Source organism: Vidua macroura, chromosome 2 (genome assembly GCF_024509145.1).
Source record: "Vidua macroura isolate BioBank_ID:100142 chromosome 2, ASM2450914v1, whole genome shotgun sequence".
Lineage (NCBI taxonomy): Eukaryota > Metazoa > Chordata > Aves > Passeriformes > Viduidae > Vidua > Vidua macroura.
The window spans coordinates 33856382-33879259 of record NC_071572.1 but is presented as its reverse complement, the minus strand read 5'-3'; positions in this window follow the sequence as shown (position 1 = coordinate 33879259).

The window sequence follows — 22878 nt, the reverse complement described above, 5'->3', positions numbered from 1 at the left end:
GGCATACTGAGGTCCTTTTCTACCTGAATTTTCCTATGACCCTAGAAATCACAGCTCAAAATCATGCTTCTCATGCACATGTGGGCCATAAATTCCAAATGTAAAATTTGAAAGCCTAGTGTTACCAGTGCCCTCATGCTAGAGCAGCAGACTACACTTCATCCTGGAGTGAAACACTCCTGGTGTCAGTGGGAAATGAATTTAGATGCATCACCACACATGAAATACTTAGTAATTGCCTGCCTTCTTCACTAGATGTTTTCAAAGGCCTGACCTTGGGAGTTAATTTCCTGGGTTCACATACCAATCTCCCTATTTGCACTTAGGAGTCCAAGCTCAGAGTCTGGACAAATATCCACACTGCTGCGTGTACCACCACACTTAAATGTGTCATTTTTGAGGCTGGCATCACTGCCTCGCTGCCATGCCCAGGGGTAGGAGAAGGTCCCTCAAAGGGTCGATTCAAAGCATCTAATTAAGGGTCTTTTCTCAATCTCTCCCTAACAGACAATATCTTCATGCAGAAGGGCTACAGCTCTCAGCCTACTAATGTCAGTACTTAAATTAGGTATCTGCTATAGCCCATACAAACAGCTCCACCACCTCCAGTCATCCCTCTCCCCTCCCCCTCACTGCTCCCAAAGAAGAGGATGCTGTATCCAGGGACTGCCAGACTTTTGTGCAGACCAGTGCTAATCACATAAATCTGATGACTATGGGAATCTGCACCAGGAGCTGACTTGGTGCACAACAGTGTGATTACACATAGACCAAAATAAAGTCCCCAGAATGCAGATGAAGTGGGTGTTGGGTTCCCAACACTATTTTGTTCCCAACACTATTTTAGTTTTATCCTAACATCTCCTGCTGGGATGGGCAACATGCCAATGTGGCCATCACCAGGATACACTTCCCTGTTGTGCTAGTACAGCTTCCTCTGTCATTTTCCTGAAAGCAGACAAAGATGAAGTGCTTCCCCAGAGTTTCCGCATGAAGTACTGAAGACTGGATCTGTTATCCCTCATAAAACTGAAGAAATATAATTAGTTATTCAGACACTGTGCTCCCTACAACTGTGCTTGCCCTGGCTTTCAATGAATCCAGCGAGCAGTGCTATCTTGTGCTAAAAGCAATTGACAACAACCAATAATGGTACATAGTATAAAAATGAACTAATTTTCCACTATTTGAAGTAGACAGAGGATGCCAGAGAGGAGCAAAGCTTTCTTACTCCAAAGCAAGGTACAGTGCTACTTTGAACTCCTTAAAAGCTTGTGGAGAGATATCATACATAGAAACGGCTAACAAATGAGGATTTAGACAGCAATAAATTAACTACATTTATTCTTTGCCAATACAGCATTCACACAAAAGTGGCAATTGCACTAATAATTGCTTTCTTTGATAGTATCAAGGTGGTGACTCTATGGACAAGAGTTAATAAAAGATATTACGAGCAGGTCGTCTAGGCCAAACACACTCAGAGTTCTTCCACTGATGACAAATACTTGTTATATTTAAGTTTCCTTTTTGTAAAGGGAAGAAGAGACCATCAAGGACATCCAGTCTGTCTCTAAACATGTGAAAATAAGCCAGCCTTGTTATTGATAGGGCTGCAAACCCTCATTCAAAAGCCTTCAGTAGTCAAGGCAAGAGCAAAGGAACAGGCCTGGAGCAGATTCACTGATTGTCAGATAACTCCTCCCAGCACAATCAACAGAGAGATGTGAGAGCTAAAAACTTGAAATAAGGAATGGATCTCTTATAGAAATAATTCCTGGGGACCACCACAGTCTCCTACAGGTCTTTGTTATCCTGAATTTGTAGAAATCTATAATAGAAATACTAAAATCAGCCTGAATGAAGATAATTTAATGTGGATAAAAGAAAACGTGGAAGGGACATGTGGCTTTGGCAGCTATACTAGCAGGTCATTAAAATTGTGCCAGATCTACACGCAACTTCTCAGTTTCAAAAAACAAGGGAGAGCAAAAAAAAGGGGAACAGACTAGGACTGGAGCCTCAAAGCAGTCAGAAGAAGAGTTAAATGAGAGAATAAATCTCATTTATGCGGGAGGTGGGATACAAAGGCAGAAGAGAGGAAAGAGAGTAATTGTCGAAATCCCTTAAAAGTGGGTACATGACAAACCAGAACATTACCACAACTCTAAAACACAAAGAGATGTAAAGAGGAAGGTACACCAGGTTGTACCTCTTGTCTTGTATGTTGCAGAATCAGTAATCTGGAAACAATGGCTGGGCTGTGTAGACAGGCTCAGGGCATGGGAGTGTGTGGGTGTGAGAGCACAGGGCAGACAGACTACTTCTACTGTAAAATAAAATTACTTTCCTTCCTATAAGAGTTCACCCTAAGCTCTGCTACATTGTTGCTGCAAGGCTGCAATAGTGTGCCACCTTAATTAACAGAAAAGGGAACAAACAGACCCAAATTCGGCACAGAGATTTTAAAGGGAAGTTTTTTCAGGTTCCTGCATCCCATAGAAAGTAGCAACTAAAGGATGGAAGCAACAGCTGTGGTCAAAGCCAAAGCCAAAGCCAAATCAGGCATTTCTTCACTCCTAGCAGCAACATGCTGCAAAATTAAAAGGCTGATTAATGAAGATGACATTACAATAGGCAGCCCTTACAACTCCTACATAATTCAGTGGCTATGTTGGGGTGCAGGTGTTGATAGCTTAAACACACACTGACATGGAGAGTGCTGAAGTGATAGTGGAAAGAGGCATTTATAAATGATGGAAACAAACCATTTCAACAGAGCAGCTCTCTACTGGAAGAGAAAATGCAGACACACAGACAGCCAGTGATACACTGGTGTTAAAGGGGATGGGAGCCAGAAGAGACTTAGCTCAATATCTGAGGAGGCTTTAGACCATCAGCATGGGTTCAGGCAGCCAGAGTCTCCAGGGTCAGGGGTGAGCACTCAGTGCTCAGGGACCTGCAGATGCTGGCATTCAGATTTTGAAGCTTCTGCACAATTGGCCTCTGTCAGGGACAAAAAAGGCTATGGACCAGAGGTGTTTCTGGCTCCCACTGCTCTGCTCAGCTCCAGAATGCCTTGTTTTTAATGCAGTTTTCCTTGGGTATTCTTTTTTTTTTAACCTCAATAGAGATTTGTTTTGACTGTTGAGAGACGGGGAGTAAGCTTAAGCAGATACACGGGGATTAACTGAAGCTTCAATATGCTTTGTTATATATGGGTATGTTAAAAAAAAGGAAAAAGAAAGAAATTGAAAAAAATGCAATATAGTGAATGTTTTAGTCTTAGTCCATATGTCCTCAACAAGTCCTCTTTTGCACAAGTTATTTGAAGCAGTCTGGTCATAAGACTTTTAAACTACTGAACCTGATAGTGAAACAAATGAGACCTAGAAATGGAATAAGTGCATACATTTTTAACATTTGTCTGTAATCTTTTTGTTCTTGTAATTCACCAGTAAGTAATTCTCTTTTTGTTTTTAAAAAGGTATTTAAATTTTCAACAAAGACCACCTGTAATATGGTTCTGAGATGTTTCATTGGTCTTAGGAATCCTTAGGCGGCTGATATAAACTATGTGGTTGAAAAGTGTCTAATAATGATTCAAAAGCATAAACAAGGCAAGAGAGTTTGGCTTTGGTGTTTTGTGTGTGTGTCTATTTATTTAGGTCTCTTCTTACAAAACTCACCTTTTCAGTACCCTCTTTTTCTACAGATTTCCTGTTATTTGAGCCAATGTCATCCACAGCCCCCTATTCACTTTGTAGCATTTCCCCGTGTGAATGTGTTTTTACAAAGCTTCCAGGGTTCCACACCTTTCCAACTGCTCATTTGGGGGAAATAAAAGCCCTAGCTATTTGAACAATAGCAAAAGCCACAGACTTAAATTTATGTGAGAGAGGTGTGACAAATAAACAAGCAAAACTCCTCTTTTGAGTGCCCAGGAAAAGGTGTAATGAAATTCCACAGAAATAAATGGAATTACTCCACATACAGACTCCTTCAGGAAGCCACAACCTGATCCCCAAATTGTTAGACTAACCCCTGGTTATTCTGGGAACATGCCACCCTGGTATAAAGTCATAATAATGGTGACTTCAGGAAACCTGTAGCCATTTTTATAGCATGGACTTTTCCTCTCAAGACGTGGCTGATTGATAACACCCAGTGGCAGCAGCAGGGCCTGGGCGTGTGGACCGCACACACAGCTCCCACTCGATATTAAGCCAGGACGTTGTCCTCAATCCCCACTTGTTCCCTGAACACGGCAGAGCTGTATTTCAGCTCGCAGTCCTTGGTTACTACTGTCTGCCACCTGTCACCTGAACTCAGCGTGCCCAGCAGGCAGGTTGACCCAAGCACACTGACACAGCATGTCCACTTCTCAGCTATGTACTATATGTAAAGTTAAAACTATCAAAGTCTCCTGTGGGGAAAACCCAAGGAGCCCCATGCCACATAATGGAACCAGGAAGAGGAAATTATTACATAAAATGTTAGGCTGTTTATTTTGCCTGAACTGGGTGAAACATAAAGAGTAAATTGAGAACATCGCTGATAAAAAGTGAAGTTGATTTTAAATTAAATGTGTAAATTAATCACATTTTAAAGCATAATGTTGAAGGTATTGGGCAATGAGACGTAAAACTGCATTCACATCACTTAAGTTTACTTTTCTAAAAGTTAGGGGGCCAGTTAAAGCTGGTGGTGTGGGGTTCCTCTCCTATATTGCATAAAGAGGCTACTGCCTCAAGGGGGAAATTTGTTCTGTTTCATTTGTATCTCCTGTCTCAGCCCATGCTGCATGCCTCAGAGGGATAGCTCCTTTTCACTTTCTGAAGGGCTTTCTTTGTCATGTTCAGAAAAATCCCAAGCAGATCTCTGAGAGTCATACTTAATTCTAAAATAAGATGAGTCTTACCCTCCTATGCACTACTGTGGACTGAAGAGTTACTACCTCTCATCTTCATAATTTTTTAGAAGTAGCTATAAGACAGTTTTATTCTGGTAAGGATGAGCATTTACTGTGGTCCATGCTCTACTGACAATAACATTCCACAGTTTGGAAACAAACCCTTTCAGTTCTTATAATAGGTGTAAAAATACCCATTGCCTTCTGCTGGACTGAATAAAAATACTCATGCACTTATCAGTCTCTATACTTCTAACTGCTTCTGCATTATTCATATACAGCTTGCTATCTGTACATGGACATATTAAAAACAATTACTGCATTTGCATACCTTTGCATTTAAGTGTCTCAGAATGTGAAAAATATAAAGACAGCTTGCACAGTATGGACTAGTAGTTTATAGTTTGAGGATATCAAAAAAGCAGGGTAATTTTACTTGTGTTTTTAAATAACAGCTGTTTCACTCTCTGTGTGGTTTTATCTACCAACTAGATTGTACTGTCAGATATCACTGAAAGGATATCAGCTTTACTTAATGCTGTCTTTTGCTACAGCTATGGTTTACGATAAGAAAAATATTAAGGTGTGTGGCTCATTTAATCAGCAATTTTGCAAATGTTTTACTTATGTCAACAAAGAACAAATTGTTTTTAGCATCTGGCATCTAGAATGCAGTATGCAGCATAAATTATTCAAATCAAAGCAACATAAATCTTTGTACAGCAAAGGCAAAGCCTCAGAATTCATTGGTGTGTGTTACAGCTTAGGATAGGACAATGACCTCTAATCAAAACTCCTCAGTACAGTCCCTACACTTAAGACACCAACTTGCCACTAAGGACCTGATTATCTATAAATTTATGGGAAGCTGCAATAACTGGTGTTTTCCTCCTGATAATGTTTTCTGACACACATCAGGAGATTCAGCTGATCTGTGTTAGAGATTATTGTACAGAATCTGCAGTTTATTTGGGCAGTGAGTAGACAGAAGGTCCATTTGAGACCTTTAGCTATAGACAAGCACATAAGGAAAACTGTTGCCATAGAAACATGCCCCACAGCTGTAGTTAGTATAGGAAAAACAGTTTTATGATTATTTCAATGAAGTTCTACCTTTTGTTTTCTGTGCAAGATGTATACAATGGGCGTTTCATAGTATGATCTCACTGTAGCTAAGGTCTTACATGAGAAATTCACCCTGACGAGAAAGACACTACCTTTGCTTTATGTGTTCCTCGGAGTTTTATTAGATTGTGTGGACAGTGTCCACAGAAGAATGATTTTTATATAAAACAGTATTGCTTTTCAGAATTTATTCTCAGTACAATAAATGCTTACTTTTACATGAACTAAAAAAAAATTGTCAATTAAATTCTCAGATAAAAAAAAAAAAGGACCAGATAAGCATCCAACAAATCCAGGGGAGGGATGTCCAGTAATTCCAGGGAGGAATGAGTCAGGCTGAAAGAGAGCTATAGGAAAACAGAGGATGGGCATGAGTAATTTGCTAACAGGTTTGGCAATGTCTTCTTTCCATTTGGGTAATTTCAGATTTAGATGGAAAATTTCCAAACTGTCCCCTGGAAATGACAAGGTTGGTGCATCTCCAAACTAGTTAATCCAAGACACTTTTAAGAGCGCTCTTGGTTCTGCTCCTTTGCTTGTTTGCAAAAGCACAAGGCAGAATCCATCTTGTGGTGGTAAGCAGACAGACCTGCACACCTAGCTGAGATTTTTCTTCCTTTAATTTCAAAAGTGTCAACAAGGCTGCAAATTTCCCCTTCCTGCCTGGCAGAAGCATGGACTTTATTAGCTGCTTCTGTGTACATATGCAAAGTGCAGAGTAATGTGATGCTTGGATATTTTCTTAATGAGTTTGAAATTAGCAGAATTGCACCAAGTCACAAGACAGGCTGGGAAGTGTGTGACTAGAAGCTGGATTTTGTGCATAAGTGAACGAGCTCAGTAAAAAAGAATTCAGCACTGAATGTGGTGAAATCTGTTGCCATGTCAGCTGTGGCACAAGTTTGGTGTGTGCATTGTAATGAGTGGTTATTTTGTTTATTCTGTCAGTTACAAACAGGATTGAAATCATATCCTCCTGGAGAAATTTTGTTTGTGGACTTCATATCCAAGCAAAACCAGGGCAAGTTGAACAGATCTGTCTTAATGTCTTTGAAAGGCATATTTTCCAGAAACCACGTTCTGTACAGTGAAGGAAGACAGAGCCAGATGAAAAGATATTTAGATGATAGGACTTAATAACTTACAGAGCAGGAGGAGAGGCTCTTAAGTTAGATATTATCCCACGTGCTGCATAAAGGAGCTGTGTTTCAGGGGCTCCATCTGCCCACCAGTGCTGTCGTATGATCCCATTAAAGTTACAGGCTTAAGTTAGAGCTTAAAAGTAGATGTTGTCCCTACACCTAAACGAGTCAGTCCTTCTTTAGAAGTGATGTCTGACAACCCACCAGCTCAATAAAACTTATGTTGATAAATCCCAGGCAACTTATGCAAAACTGATGCTTTGGTGGAACCCGTACCATTTCTGCCATTTTAGGCAAGTAGCTTCGAAGTCTATGCTGATGAATGGTAAGAAGAGGCAAGAGGTGGCTTTATATTTGTTGATTGTACCAGATCCCACAATGGCACTACAGAAAAAGGAAAAAAGGTAATAATTGTGTAACATTTTGTGCACTATTTTAGCAATAACATAGTCAGATCATACCAGTATAAATTGGTTTGGCTACAGAGGATTTGAAAAAGTACTTTAATAAAAAATAACTTAATAATCCACAATTCACATATACCAGACAAAAAAAAAAAAAAAAAAAAAAAAATCTACTCCCACATGCCTCCAAAGCATTTCCAAAGAAAAATTTTTTTTGCAAAACAGGAATAACTAGATTGGTCATTTTCTTTTTAAGTTTGCAATATGAACCATCTTGGCTTCCCAACAACTGCCGCAATGCTTCAAGAAGATTTTCCTCATAGTATTTAATTTGATAATAGGATTTGCCTGCACCCTTCCAAAGAAGTATCAAGATGTATCATTGTTCATGATGTCCAGACAAGGGGAAGAATATTTGTGTCATACAAAATCTATCCATGTTTTCCCCACTGAGAAATAATTACATGTTCAAAACTTAGAGAGGTGCAAGAGTCAGCTCAGATTCCACCTAAGTCTGTAGGATTAATCTGCATGTCAATTCTAATGGTACAAAAGATCTGAGTGTAATTTCCTCTTCTGCCTTGTGGTATACCAGATTGCAGAAGATTGCATGTATTATTTTAAGGTTCTCCAGAGAAAATTTCCCTGGGCTTCCCTACAAGGACTTTCAACCACAGCACAGCTTTTAGGGGGAAAAGCATTGGAAGAAACAGAAACCAACAACTTAAGGAGTATAGGAAGCAAGTTTCAGAGCAGGCAGAGGTGATAAAAGAGGGAGCAAATTCATGATGGTATCTGAAAATGACAGAGGAAATCTTGGACTGATTAAAGGAAAAAGCAAAATTACCACTGACTATTCCAGGAGGAAAAAAAAAGTGCTGCAAGGGAGAAATGTCAATAAAATCAGGAGTTTGAGTTACATCAGCAAGCTGACCTGCCACATTTTCATATGAACTTGAGTGCCACAAGTTGATACTGGTAGACGAACAGAAGAATGGAGCTGCAGTGAAAAGGGTCAATGTAAACAACTATTGCTGGTGGCAGAATCATCAAATACAAACATTTTGATAAATGTGAAAACAGAAATAGTTTTAACTTGGAGATTCTGAGTGAAGGCAGGGCGTAATCTTCAGTCCTCACGGTAAACTGACAGGACTGCAGGAGCTGCAGGGTAATGTTTCAAAGAGACCCACCCTGCTCAGGAGCCTCAGCCATTGGTCTGGGCGTGGCTGAACCTTTTGTTCAACACGGAGGAGCCAGACACACAGCTCCATCCTCTCCAGCCTAAATAACTGCTTTGTCACAACAGAAATATCTTTGGCTGCTAGTTTTGGGGGAGGTTCATGAGAGGATGGTTTGCCTTCTTTGTTTTCAGGAAAAACATGAAGTGTTTCTTACCCCCCCCCCCCCCCCCCCCCCGCTATATTTCACAAAAGAAAAATAAAAGAAGAATGAGTTCTGTAAATTGAATCAAAAAGCAATGAGTATTTGTTAAGCTTCTGAAATCAGTAGAAGCATTTGGGCAAAGCTAACACAGCTGGAGGCTTCTTAGCAAAAGGGGACTTTACCCCCATCAAGCCCATGTGACAGTTCCCCACCATGAGGAGAGATGGGAAATGTCCAGCAAGTTCCATGATTTTTTCACCAAGCCTTCCCCCTGCTTTCTATTTTGACTGTGTTGCAGGGGTCCATTTTAACATGCTGGTTTTACTGTTTTGTTTTGGTTTTTTGTTTGGACTGCTCTCCAGTGCCTGACTGCTGAAGAGAGAGAGACTTAAGAAAGGCAAATCCATTTTGCATCAATAACAAAACATCAGATTTCTAAAAGAAGAAAAATAACTGCCTTTTAAAAACAAGGCTGTACTTGTTTATCTGTTGGTTCATACGGACCAATTATCAAGCCAAAGGAGTCCTGGTGATCGTGTTTTGCCAGCACAGAGACAACAAAGGATTATTAAAAATAATATAAACTATATAAACTGATGACATATGTTACCAGTATTAAAACTGATGCACATTCCTGTGTAGCTTAGGGGGAGCCAGGAGCTGGATTTTATCTTTAACAAAGTCCGAAAATAAAAGCAAACCATTTCAGTCTTATAACAGGGAGGTATTTCTTTCTGTCTACTTGGAATGGAGAGGTTGGGGGAAGCAAGGTTTGGTTTGGATAAAACTCAGACAATCCACCTCCCCCTGCCAAGCAGATCCAGTTTGACACAGATACTTCTGTGAATATTTTCCCCACTAAAAGGTTATGAACTAAAGCCAGGAGCAACCAGGCATCTGTCAAAAAGTAGCAAGATCAGACCTACCATTTTCAGACACATAACCACATTTCATAAAGCATTTTAATATCAAGTATTAAAATCTTTCAATAGTGGTGGCATTTAGATGTCGCAGCCAGAAATTAGTATCTTTTTGTCCCAGTCATAAGAAAAAAATTGTACAAAAAGCCAGCCCTGCTTCAGAAAGCTCTCCCACCTAGCCTTTGACTTCTGTACCATCACAAGGAGTTCGAAACTGTTCACTGAGGTCTTTTCTCACGTTGCCCTTTAACTCACCCTCACCTAGTATTTTTCTTGGTCTGTGGAATCTTCAAATGAGCCCAGGTTTGCAGTTTTGCTCTACTCCTGACCTGACGGTTCCCACAAAGCAAAGGAACATTTTTGTAATGCTCACCCATTATGCCGGGATGGTGCCCTGTCAACACATGCAGCGTTATGGACTGGAAAATCCAAATACAGTCTGCAAAGCCATTGGAGGTTTTCCACAGAGAACTTGCTAGGGCCTCTCCTAATTGAATTTGCCAAAATTCACATGAACTCAGATTTAATCCAATCAGTTCTACATCACATGTCTTTCAACATTGACAAAATATTTTTTTCTAATTGCGAGTCTCTTATGGAACCAAATTAATCAGAAAGGGATTTAAATGAAAACCAGTCCAGATTGTTCTACACTTTAACCTTACATCTGTGCTTAATTAGGATGCTCGATTTCCCTAAACTCAAGTCATAAAATGGAAGTAATCTGTGGCCTGTTTGTCAGTCATTATAGGGCAGCAGACCTGCAAATCAGGGCAGGCTCAAATGCACAGGATCCTGTTCAACGTGGCCATTGAAGGAAACGTAGGAGATGTTATTGTGCAGCAGGCTGGAAGGAAGTTGAGAGAAAAGTTTGCTGAGAAAAACATTTGTGAATTACCTGTGTGCTGAGAATGCAGCTGAATCTTAAAAGATGGGAGCAAATGAATGTGCAAAACATGTGTGATTATTTAAGCTCCCCCTTTCTGGCCACATGAGGCTCTTGTGGAAGGCCTGATAATAGCTGGTACTGGACAGTATCTTCAGCCACAAAAAAGGCAGCAGCCTCCTCTTCACATCTAAACTCTTCTTATGATAGTGCCAGCACCATTGGCTGGTATAACCTTTGAGGGCATAATTTTGAGACATTACAAAGTCCTCAGTGGCTGCACTACTACCCAAGCCCTGCTCTCTGGTCCTGGTCCTGCACACCACACTGGCCACCCAAATTTCCTGACTTGTGCAGTTATGTGAGGGGCTGTCCCATAGAGCTGAGCAAGTAAAACTCCCCATAACCCTTGCCAATGGATTTTCTGAGGACCAGGATTATTTCCCTCGTTCAGTCTTGCAGTCCACTCCTACATGCTGAAATACCAGCTGAGACATCAGCAAAAGGCTGGCATCTCCTGGAAAGGCTTTGTCACCAGTGGTCTTGCTGCATAGAGCAAAGTCCTTGAACACCTTGGCTCCTTGCAGGCAGCAAAAGTAGCTGCAATTAAACTCATCCTTAAAAGTGGGAGAAAGGCTTGTCATGTAGAGTTGCTAAAGATGCACTATCCAGGGCTGTGGCAAATCACTGGAGGAACAATAAAACCCTACCCCACACACCAAGGTCTGTCATCATTAATTTCAAACATGCACTTCGGAGTGTTGCTGTTATGTTGTTTTTTGACATCTTGAGATCTGCATGAGAAATCCCTGTGGATGTGCTGTAAATCCATATCTACAGCAGTAAGTTTTCATTGCATCAGTGTTATTAAATATATATATGCACTTATATATACATTATTTGGCGATGCTGAATGAACAATTGGCCTTTAACTCCTCCTAGACTATTAGGTCGTACTATAGGTCAGTGAAAAAGTAATTTTCCCTAGATTTGTAATAAGGTCTGGGATTTGACCTCTGACCCCAATGTCACAAGGTATTCATTATCTCCACACAGATGATATACAGGCAAAGAAACATATATTTTTTATAGAACTGGAAGAATTATTTTTGATGGATATATTTTATTAGATGGATTTTATTACCTGGATAAACTCAATTAGCAGACCTCATTAATTTTGAAAATGTAACTTATTTACATTGAGTTATTCTTCTTGCAGCCATTAGCATTCAAAATGTATAAAATGGAGTTCAGGGCACAGATGAGTTGTTTTGGTTCAGTGGCCAAATGAAAAAAAACATGAGGGAGGAAACAAATCTCCTAACAAGAACAGAAAGAATATTTGTGTAAATACAGAATGCTTAATTTAACATAAAATTGAACCATTTTTCCTGGTTCTTACATTAATATTTTCTCTTTAATTAAAAAAAATATTAGCTAACATTCAAAATATCATTTCCTAATGAGAAGCTAAAATGTTTTGCTTCCAAAGCAAGAGAAACTAGCACGTTTGGAGTTTGGAGGTTGTTTGCTTTATGTTTATTTAGTAAATAGTTTCAATCTCCTGCCTGTGGACTCAGGAAACAATTTCACCGGTCCATGAAAAACTTCCACCCACACTGAATACCCCTATTTGCAGAAAAATAGTAATGACATGTAGTAAGTAAAATGTAAAAGGCTAAAGACATAATTGAAAGACATCTCCATAAAATATACCCATACCAAAACAGACAAGTTTTTGAGAGGTAAAGCCTGAGTCTGTGGACCCTTTGTCCATATAGTATTGTCCCTCAGCTGATTCCCAGGTGCAATTTTGCCACAGCCACAAAAATCCACTCTCTGTATTGCAGATGCCTCTGCCTCTCTCCTTACCATGAAAGAGGAGGGAGAGACCATCAGCAGATTATGAGGTTCATTTTCTAATCTTAGGCTTCTTAATTGGATGTCTGGATTGAGCTATGATTGGAGAGAGATAAAACTCCACGTGACACCAAGCCACCACACATGGCAGTGCAAGAGTTAGAGGGAGCTGGAGAGGGTGACCCCAATGTTGGGATCCCTGCTGCTGCCCCCGATGCAGGGGGAGTCCAGGCAATATTCCCAGGCCGTGTAGCTTACACACATGTGGCTAGAGTCAGTTGAGGTGAATCCCACCCACCTGCACCCTGGAAAGTCAGCAGTGATGGCATTGGCACAGAGGTCAATATCCAGCATGAAGCTCCCCTGAGCTCACCTCTGCCAGTTCCTGTACCCCAGAGCTTCTGTGAGCAGCAAGGTGGGAGACCCTTAGCAGAGAGAAAGCTCCCAGGTGTGTACAAAGTCTGATTGTGGCTATATTAGGAAAAAAGGGACCTAGGACAATGGTATTCCTGCTGTATTCTGCTGCAGAGCACCTCCTCTGAGAGCTTCTCTTGACAACTGTAGTTAAGAACAGGCATTAGTGGCCACTGGCTTGGCGGAGAACTGGCAGTGGGATGACAACACAGCAGGAATAACCAACCTTCTGATGCTGAGGATACAAGCCCTAGAGCAAGGTCCACTACTCTATTGTCAGCATCATAAAGCAGATTTTACTTTGGGACTGAACTACTCATATGTCCATCCCCTGAATTTCTGCTAAAAGATTAAACCTGCTTGGGGATAAAAATCCATTACAAGTGAGAAGCAATTTACAGTAGAGAATTGACCTATAAAACTAATGCATTTCCATTGCACTAATCCAAAACATATTTCAGGTCTGCAGTCTGAAAAAAGTCTTCTTAAAATGACCAGGCTGTTAAAATTATGGTTTTAGTACAGCAAGCCTGTATATTTTAAGTGAATGTTCCTGTTTTGGGCTGCAGTCCTAGGAAATTTTCTAATACAGTGACCTCACTCCTCAAAAAACAGTGGGAGGTTTAAAAGTAAGGAACACCCCTGGGACTTCAGAGTAAGTAGCTTACAAGTCTCCCTGCCTTTCAGATTTCTCCCCCTTCTTCTCATTTCTGCGTTGTCTCTCATACTGTCCTTTACACCTGGAACATTTTGGCCTCTTTTTATCTGCCAAATATTTTCCCTTCTCCATTTCAAATTCCTCCCTAACTCACTAACTCACTTCCTTCTGACTTCTTGGATCTGGGGCCCCATTTTCCCACACTGGAGCTCACTCAGAGGGAGAAAGACAGACAGCCAGTGCATGTGGTCTGCAGTCGCCTCTCAAAGTTCAGGATATGTGCACACGTGCACAGTGACTTGGAAAATGACTCCCAGCAATCAGGACAGGAGTGTTTCATGTTCTCCTGAAAAAAAAAAAAAAAAAAAAAAAAAAAAAAAAAAAAAAAAAAAAAAGTTTAATAATCTGGGATGAGTCCAGAGCACTTGAACTAGGATCCTCCAGTACTCGTGTAGAAGTCAAAGATTCAGAGAAGGGAAGAGCAGCATCCAACTTTTTAGGAAGGTCAGCTTCAGTTCCTGAGGGTTCCAGGCCCTGTTCCAGAGCCCACTGAGCTCTGTGAAAGGAATTTGATGGGCTTTTGGGCACTATGGCATCTCAGCACTGAATCACAGAAGCACCCAGAAACAATAAATTTCTGTCATGCAAAAGAGCTCTTCCCTGATAAACTATTTCAATGGAAAATATCTCCATGAGCTGGAGGCATTCTCAGTGACCCCTGTGTGTTTGTGCCTTTTTTTATTCAACCAGTATAGAAATGCAACTTCAATTTAAATCCACTCCTCTTATTAAGTATGTTGATGGAATGAGAACTGGAGTAAAAATAAAGCTAACAAATCTTTAATTTTTTCCTCTTCCTATCCTCTTGCTTCCAGATGTTGCAGTCATCAGTACTTCAGACATTATAAAAGGTGTAAACATGAAAGATTTTATAATAAAACAAACCATGAGTGTGACAGAATACTTCATAGCAATCTATTTTACTAGCATACAGATTATAGCGCAAGAGTAAGATTCAGCAAAGAGGCAAAGACCCCTATGTCAGCCTTATCTGTGTCCACTGTCACTAATTCACTCTTCTACCACTTAAGTGGTAGTGGTTAATTCACACTAACTACTCTGCAATGGGCAAATATTTTCCTTGTTCAACATTTTGCTCCCAGTGTGTCTGGAGAGATCCTCCCTATTTTCCCTGATCTCACTTGGAAGCATTATCTCTAGGCAAGGCTGGGTTTTCCTGACACCATCTCTACCTATTTCTACATTCCTCTGCTCTAGTGCATCCCTGCCTCCACCTCCTGTATGGTGCCTTTTTGCACTGGAGGTCCACCACAAGCACCCTGTTTACTCAAAGAAGTCATCTGATGTCTTTCTGTCTTAGTACCAGAATAAACTGTTCTTTTGCTTGGAGAATGCTTGAGAGCATGTGTCCTTGAAAGCATGTCAGCTTTTCTGAACTGCTCTGCCTTTCAGAGCTGTGTCCACTGGGATCCCACTTACTAGTTTTCTAAATAAGCTGAAATCTCCTCTCCTAAAGTCCAGCATCCACTCTCTGTTACTCTCCTTCCTCACCCCACCAGTTGCTGGTTCACATGTCCCCAGCCCCTTCTCCCTTGTTGTTGAATAGCAGAGGTAGTTATCCCCAGTTTGTCCTCCTTGTGCTTATTTCAAGAAGTTATCCCTGATGCCCTCCAGAAACCTCCTGTACTGCTGGTGTTCCACAATTCCCTTCCAGTGGATGTCAGAAAGGTTAAACTTCTCTATGAGAAGCAGGGTCTATTCTTCAGGCCTCTCTCCCAAACCACAGACTCTTCACTATCCATCATGCATCCCACTGAAGAGATCCTTATACCCAAGCTAATCCTTCACAGTGACAGCAAGCTCCTTACTGTCATCTTCCTGCCAGTCTCTCCTGGAGAGCCAATTACCAGCCCATGGCAGCCACCCCTGGTGTGCAGGCTGACCCACCACTTCTCAGTTATTCCAACAGCATGGCAGTTAAATGGGAGGAAAAAAAAAGTCTTCTAGTTTTCAATCTTGTTGCAGCACCTTTGGTCCAATTTTAGGTCTGTACCTGCAGACAGGGGCTCAGGAAACAGAAGTTCCTGCATGCTTTGGCAATGACAGGAGGTCCCAGCCTCAACCACAGCTCTTGTGGCCAGCAAGTGCATTCTGCCTTGAAGAAAGCACAGACCACCAAGCACTGGCAGCAGCAGGGTTAGTTCATGGACAGTGGCACTATGCAGGGGTCTGCACCTATTCCCTTTGCATCTTCCCCACAGTTCCTTCATGGCTTTGCTCCTCTCAAGTGGGATAAGGTTGGCATCAGGATGTGTAAAGCTGGAGAGGTCCAGGAATGTTCAGAGGCAGTTGGAGAGGTTGTCTGCTGTATGATGAGACTGTATGCTGTATAATGGGACTGAATAATTCCAAGCTGACCAGTCTGCTGGAGTCAGCAGAGACCTTATGGAGAAGCACAGGCTGTACTATCAAACCACTGTTTCCTCCACACTCCAAAGTATGCGGTGCGCCTTTCTATCAAAGAGCTCTGAACGTCTCATTCTCTCAAATGGCTAACAAATGTGTTTGATTATGTGGCAAAGCAGATTTTCAGATGTTGACAAAGACTTGTTAATCAGGAGAGCAGAGCTCTATCTACAGAGATACACCATGTACAAGGAGAAATTTCAGCACCTCATTACAAAAAAAAAAAATATTGTCTTCTCTGAGCTTGTGGCATGGGCAAAGCATATCCTCATATGGAATAAACACTTGGTGAGATGCGCGTCATAGCTTTACCATGATTTCACCCCACCAGAATAAAATGGCCATTCCAAACTGACACAAATCAAAATTTTATGCTACCCTAGGGCATGTTGTGCCTCCCCTTCTTCTTGTGATGATCTCCATCAACCATCAGATCATATAATTTAACATAACACAAAATATGGACCTCTTGACACAGATCACCTCCTGTATCCGAGGAGGGACAGTTCTAATTTATACCATATTGCTTCAGACTACAAGAAACACCATGTCAGCAGAGAGCTAGCCAGGCACAGGTGTGCCTTACACTGTCCAAAAATGCCTTTTCCTATTCTCCTTCTTTCCACTCAAATGGCAGAAGATGTGGGAGGCAGCTGGCAGCACCTCTCTGCACCACCTGAGAATGATGCCAAGCCCCAGTTAACACACTCAAGGGTCACATCCAAGATGTTCTGTACAGAGGTGAAAGGAAAAAGAATCTGCTATTTTACTTTAAGAAAGAGTCACACATCAGCAGGGAAAAAAAGGAGAAAACTTCAGAATTAATGCATGAGAATGTTTAATATATTGCCAGAATGTCAATGAAAATTAAGCAAATTCCAAGGAATCTAGAGAAAATGATCCCTTTGAGTCAAACATTAATGAAAGTCTGCAGTGATATAGGAATGATCTCATGCTCATGGTTATTTCTCATTTGCAATTTTTTTCTTGGTACAGTTTTGTGGGGATTTTTTTAACTCCCAGATGTTGTAAAGTTAATTACACAATCGTTTGTGTATTACAAAAAAAAGTATAAATAATACTGGATACATGAGTCATTACAGTGCAGCACAGAATGAAGGAAAATGATTGTCAGAAAAAGGCAATTTATATACATAGTTTCAGTGCAGAAATTCTTCAGTATTCTTCAGGCAGATCCTACTTTTTGCAAAGAAGAAATTTTCAGCTTGGTTTGAAAATTGCTGGGAGCCTCCTCTGTGCACAATCTGGAAGAGCAGCAGAACCCCACCTGGAAATTAATGCTTGACAGTGACGGGTAGTATAAATGCAAACACATCTAGAGGATAGTCTTTTGCAGATCAGTGCATCATAAACCCTCTGCTCACTGTGCAAGGCAAGATGTTAGAAGCTGTCTCTTTTAAGAGCCAATTGTTTTGGCTCTTAAAGCCAGCAAAACTGGTCTTGAGTACCAGTGGCATTCATGAAAGGCATAACTGTGCTACCAGCTTGGTGCTAGGGATGTATCAAGTGACTCATCATGACTTCAAATTTCCAGGATTTGGGTATATAAAAATGTGTGCACAGCTTCACAGTAATGTTTGGAAAGTGCAAATGCTCCCCCCTCCCTTTTTAAAAAAGTGATGCATTAAAAGTTACTTAAAAAATACATACAGCTGGCTTCAAAACAGCATTCAGGCTCCTCAGCCTCCTTCCTCCTTCAAAAATATTCATGTTCACTTCCTCTGTGGAAAGGGTATACCTGTGAATAAAGACCAAAGAGATCAGCCACCAACTTACTCACTTTAAAGAAAACACTCTTCTTGTTGAAAGACAACCAGCCATCCAGATTTGGGCTGTGCTGTATATTGAGTTTTGGGCTGTAGTGTATGACTGAGCCTCTTCCATAAGGATCCCAACCAGGCAAGTCACTAAATACCTGTCACAGTAGGCAAGGAATGATTCTCATGTTGGAATGTGGTGTCACCTGCCATCGACAGAAAGGTGTTTGTGTGTAAATAGCAAAAGAGAGGACAGATTTAATGTAAGTCAAATTCTGAACGTAGATAATAGGGATCCGATGGTAGCCTCTGGCCTTTGGTGATAGCATGAAAATTAGGAGACAGTTTGTCTAATAAGTACTGGTGAAAGCAAAGAGATTTCTAGGACATAATAATTCATAGATTCAGAGAACTGGAGGCAGAGTTGTCATTTAATTTCTTAACAACCATTTTCTCAGCTTTTTCCTGTCTTTCTTCTGAAGGCTAATGGGTCATATTTTGGCACAGAGGATGACAGTTCACTACCTCTGACTATTTGTAGTTAACTCTTTGACTTTGCCATAAGGTCTTGGGGGATTACTTTGTAAAACAGTTTTTAAAAAATATTTCCTACTACATTTGTCAGGTGATGAGACATTTTATTAACTTGCTTGCTATGAATTTTTATCAGGCCAATGAGGAATATTCATTCCTAAGGGGTTTAAACTAATAAAATTGTAAAATGAAAAGCTGTAACAAGTGCTTCATCTCTTGATCACTATGTTTTTAAAACTGAATCTCATCTTGTAACTAATCCCAACTATTTCTGCTTTGGAAAATACTTAGGTTTGCCTTTGTTGCACTGTGTGTTCTGAAGCCCTGACACCTGAAATCCTGTGAATATGTAGGAAACAAAGTTTCATCTCAAAACCAAAATGAAATTCTCCAAGTGCTATATAAAGAAACATATAAACCTGTGATTGATGTAGATTCCTAAACTGACCAGTTTTAGAGCCAAGAGGAATTGTTGTGATTGTCTCACTACTTTTCATATAATTGAGCCTTTAGAACTTTCCTATATTAATTTGTGCTTCAGGATTAAAAGTTGTACTTGCAGCAGAGCGGCTCTTTAAAAGAAATGCTTCATTTTGATTTTAAAATCTCCATTAATGTAGAATCCAGCACAATTCTTTGTAAATCATTCCAAATTATTAATTATCCCTGCCGCTAAGAATATGCACCTTCTTTTTCTGGCCTGAATTTGCCTCACATCAGTTTCCAGCCACTGGTCTTATTAGTCACTGTACCTTTGTCTGCCAGACTGAAAAGCCCTGTATTACCTACATCTTTTCCTTGTGGAGGTACTTACAGGCTCTGATCAAGCCACTACTAACCTTCTCTCTTTGAAGGTTCATTCTCTATTAGCTATCCTTTAATTATTCTCAGAGCTCCTCTCTGAACTCACACCAAATTTTTTTACGACTTTCTTGAATTTTGAGCACTGGATCTGGACCTAGGACCCCAACAATAGCCCACTCCCATTTTATTTTATTTTTTTTTTTATATTATTTTTTTAATTTTTTTTTTTTTTGGTACCAGCAGGAACAGATTTAGCCCTTCTGGCCTTAGTGACTTTGATCCGGGCCACAAATACAAATACCACTTCCAAAATTTTCTACTTCAAGCAGAGCTCTCCTGGAAGTGGAAATTGCATGTTCTGTTCCCAGACTGGTCATTCCACATTCAGTCATCCCAAAACACTTCTGCTTTGACCAGGTTCAGGATTTTCTCTCTCTATCAGTGTCTCTTTCTCCAAATCATTGTCTCAGCTGCTAGGAACCCCATTATTGAGCCTCAAATTATTGCTAAAAATTGGAAACAGCAAGAAAGAGAAAAAAAAAAAAAAAAAAACAACAACGGGGAATGTACCTGTACCTTCTCGATGGAAACTCCCTGTTTACAATCAGATTTGGACACACCATTGAATTCACATTCAGTCTATTTATTGTATGACATTGAATTTATAACATTCTGATTTGTTATTCAAGATATGTAGTCCTATATGCAATAATACTGGAATTTTATTACACTACAAATGCTACTGCTTCTATAAACCAAAGTTGTAATCGCATTAAAATTTATCCTGAGCTAGTCTGACAAGATTCTTCTATAAATAATCATTAATGACATTTTCTTCCTTTAAATGATTATTAATCTGGTCCCATATATGGTCTTCCATTACTTTGTCAAGGAATGCTATCCAGCAGTTTTGATTACTTGAGGTACCTCTTCTGCTTTTTCTAAATATGAATGCATCTGTTTTTTTCTGAAATCTTTCTATTTCCCAGAATTTGCTGAAACTCAGCATTAATGATCCATCATGCTTCTTAGCTCACTGCCTGAAACTCTTGGACATAGTAATATGAAAAGTACTATTTTGGTAACTGTAATTTAACACCATCTTTACACGCTGTGAAAGAGGGACTTATTTTATTATTATTGCATGACTTAAGTACCCTATCTGTTTTCTTCTCTCTTCCTCCAGTCAGGATATAGAAAGGTTTATTGAATATTTCAGTTACTTAGTGACAGCTCTGCCATATCTAAGTCATTAGTGAAACAACACTTTTATTAAGATTCCTTTTGCTCTTCAGATACTCAAAAACTCCTTGCACTGCCTTGCATTCTGCTGGCTATAGCTTTCCCTTTGCATCCTTTTTCTTTTCTCATAAATTTTCCTAATGTCATAATTATCCTTGCTGCTATTCACTTTTCTTTTTTCCATGTATTGTTTTTAATTGCTATGAATGCTTTTTCGTCCCTTATGTACTTGGCTGCTTTTAAACTTCCTTTATTGACTTTATGTTTTTAGCACTCAGGTAACTTATAAAAAATTATAAAATAATTCAGTCTTTCATATTTTACCTTTTCAGATCTTCTAAGCTGACTCATATCTTTACTATACTTTGTTTTTGTGGAATGAGTCACTTAGAAACTCCAAGTAAATTTATTACTAATGTGAACTTTATGTTGTTTGCATAAATAGACATAGTAAATCCAAGCCTCAACAGCGACCGTCTTCTACTTCTCAGATCAGCTTCTGTCTGTTAAGATGAGTCCAGATCCCGTTGGCCTCAACAAATGATTGACAACAAATTGTCCTGTGTTGGTTTTCACCCTTTCTGAGCTGGAATATTGTCACCTATAATTTTGCAGAATTTCAAGGGTATTTTAATACTTGGCAGCATGAGATTTCCAACACGTGTCATTCAGACTGAAATCCTCCACAATAGCACAGCTTTTCTTTTCCTACACCTGATAGAAGGGTGTTTAGGCAGCCAGTCATCCTGCTCTCTAGTGTGATTTGGCAGTCAGCAATAGGCACCAGCAGCTCCCCGTCTTCTGCTTTGTGTTTTGGAACAACAGCCCATAAGCATTTAAGAGTACTTGGCAGTGATTCAGAGGCAGCTGTTGCTATTTTCAATGTAGACTGCCTTTCTCTGTTCTTTTATGCAAATTCCATCAGTCCTTGAATAAAAGTTTCATACCACTGATTTTAACATTCCAGTCATGTCAATTTTCCTTCCGGTGGCTTATAATACCAAGTGGAGTGTGTGTGCACTGATCAGTGAGCAAGTCCCTTTCCTTTTGCTTATTACTGGGACCCTTGCAATCCTGGAAGCAATTAGAGACTTTTCTTCAGGTCTCTGGCACCTTGATTAATTTTGTTCTGGGTATCTTGATTTTTCTGCTTTCTCTTTCCTCCACCAGCTTGTCTTTTTGTTGTTGTTTAGTTCAATACCTTTCAGACCAGCCTAAGCAGCCCATATCTCAAAAAAACTAGTTTCCATCTGCTATGATTACTTCTGAGACTAGTTAACCAGCCTTTCCTCTCCACAAGAGAGACCAAAATTCCCTTAAGCAAAAACAGTCTGCCCAATGCCATTTACCTCACCAGCAGCTCACTTCTGGACAGCATTTGGGTGCATCTTCTTTCTGTCTGTGGTCTCTGGAGCCATGAAGTCCTGGGTCACAAATGCTAGGCACGGCAGAAGCAACTGCTCTGAGGGGATTAGAGCCTTCCCTGGCACTACATACTCCTCTGCTGACAACAAGTCCACCCAGACCCATTCTAGAATGGCTTTTTTTTAAAGGAGCATGAAACTTTGCACCTTCTGATTTCATAAAAAGTATAAGACTTCGTGCCTTGGTCATCAAGAACTTCTGCCTTTTTGGGTTTCCTCTTGCATCACTTATTGGACTGGATCAGGGGGCAACCAGGACTCAGCTGATACCAATGGGCATCAGACTTCTCAGAGCCCTCAGAGAGCAGCTAAGGGACCACAAGTTCATTCCTTGCCAAAAATGCTCCCCATCTGGTTGCTTGCCAGCAGGATCTCTGGTTCCTCAGTGGGGGTCTTTGGGAACATCGCATGCTGAGGGGCTGGGTTGCCCTCTGGAATTTAGGCTGTTCAAATCCTCCATAAATATATGGTTTAATTTCAGACAAACATAGTTGGAAATAGGCTCAGTTCTCTTACTTTCCTCACAGGTTGCAGAAGAGATTGATGCAGCAGCAAGACAAAGTTTCATGTGTATCCAGGCAGCTTTATGGCTCAGCTTCTTCAGGATTAAAGGTTGAAATCATGCTGCTTTTGCAGCCTGACAGGTCACACTGGAGCAATGGCCATGCCTTGGCAAGTATGTGTGGCACACAGCAGGTCCATTTGAGACCTTCCTTAGAGTGTAGGAAGATTTCTTCCTTCTTTGTTCACCTACACAACACTCAGCCTGTACCACAAGATAATTATTTCACTTTTATGTTTTTCCTTTCTGCTATATATACATTTAGCATCATGCCATACCACCTTCTGTGTGCTGCACTGAGAATCATTGGGCTTTGCTGCTCATCACTGACTTTCCTGCC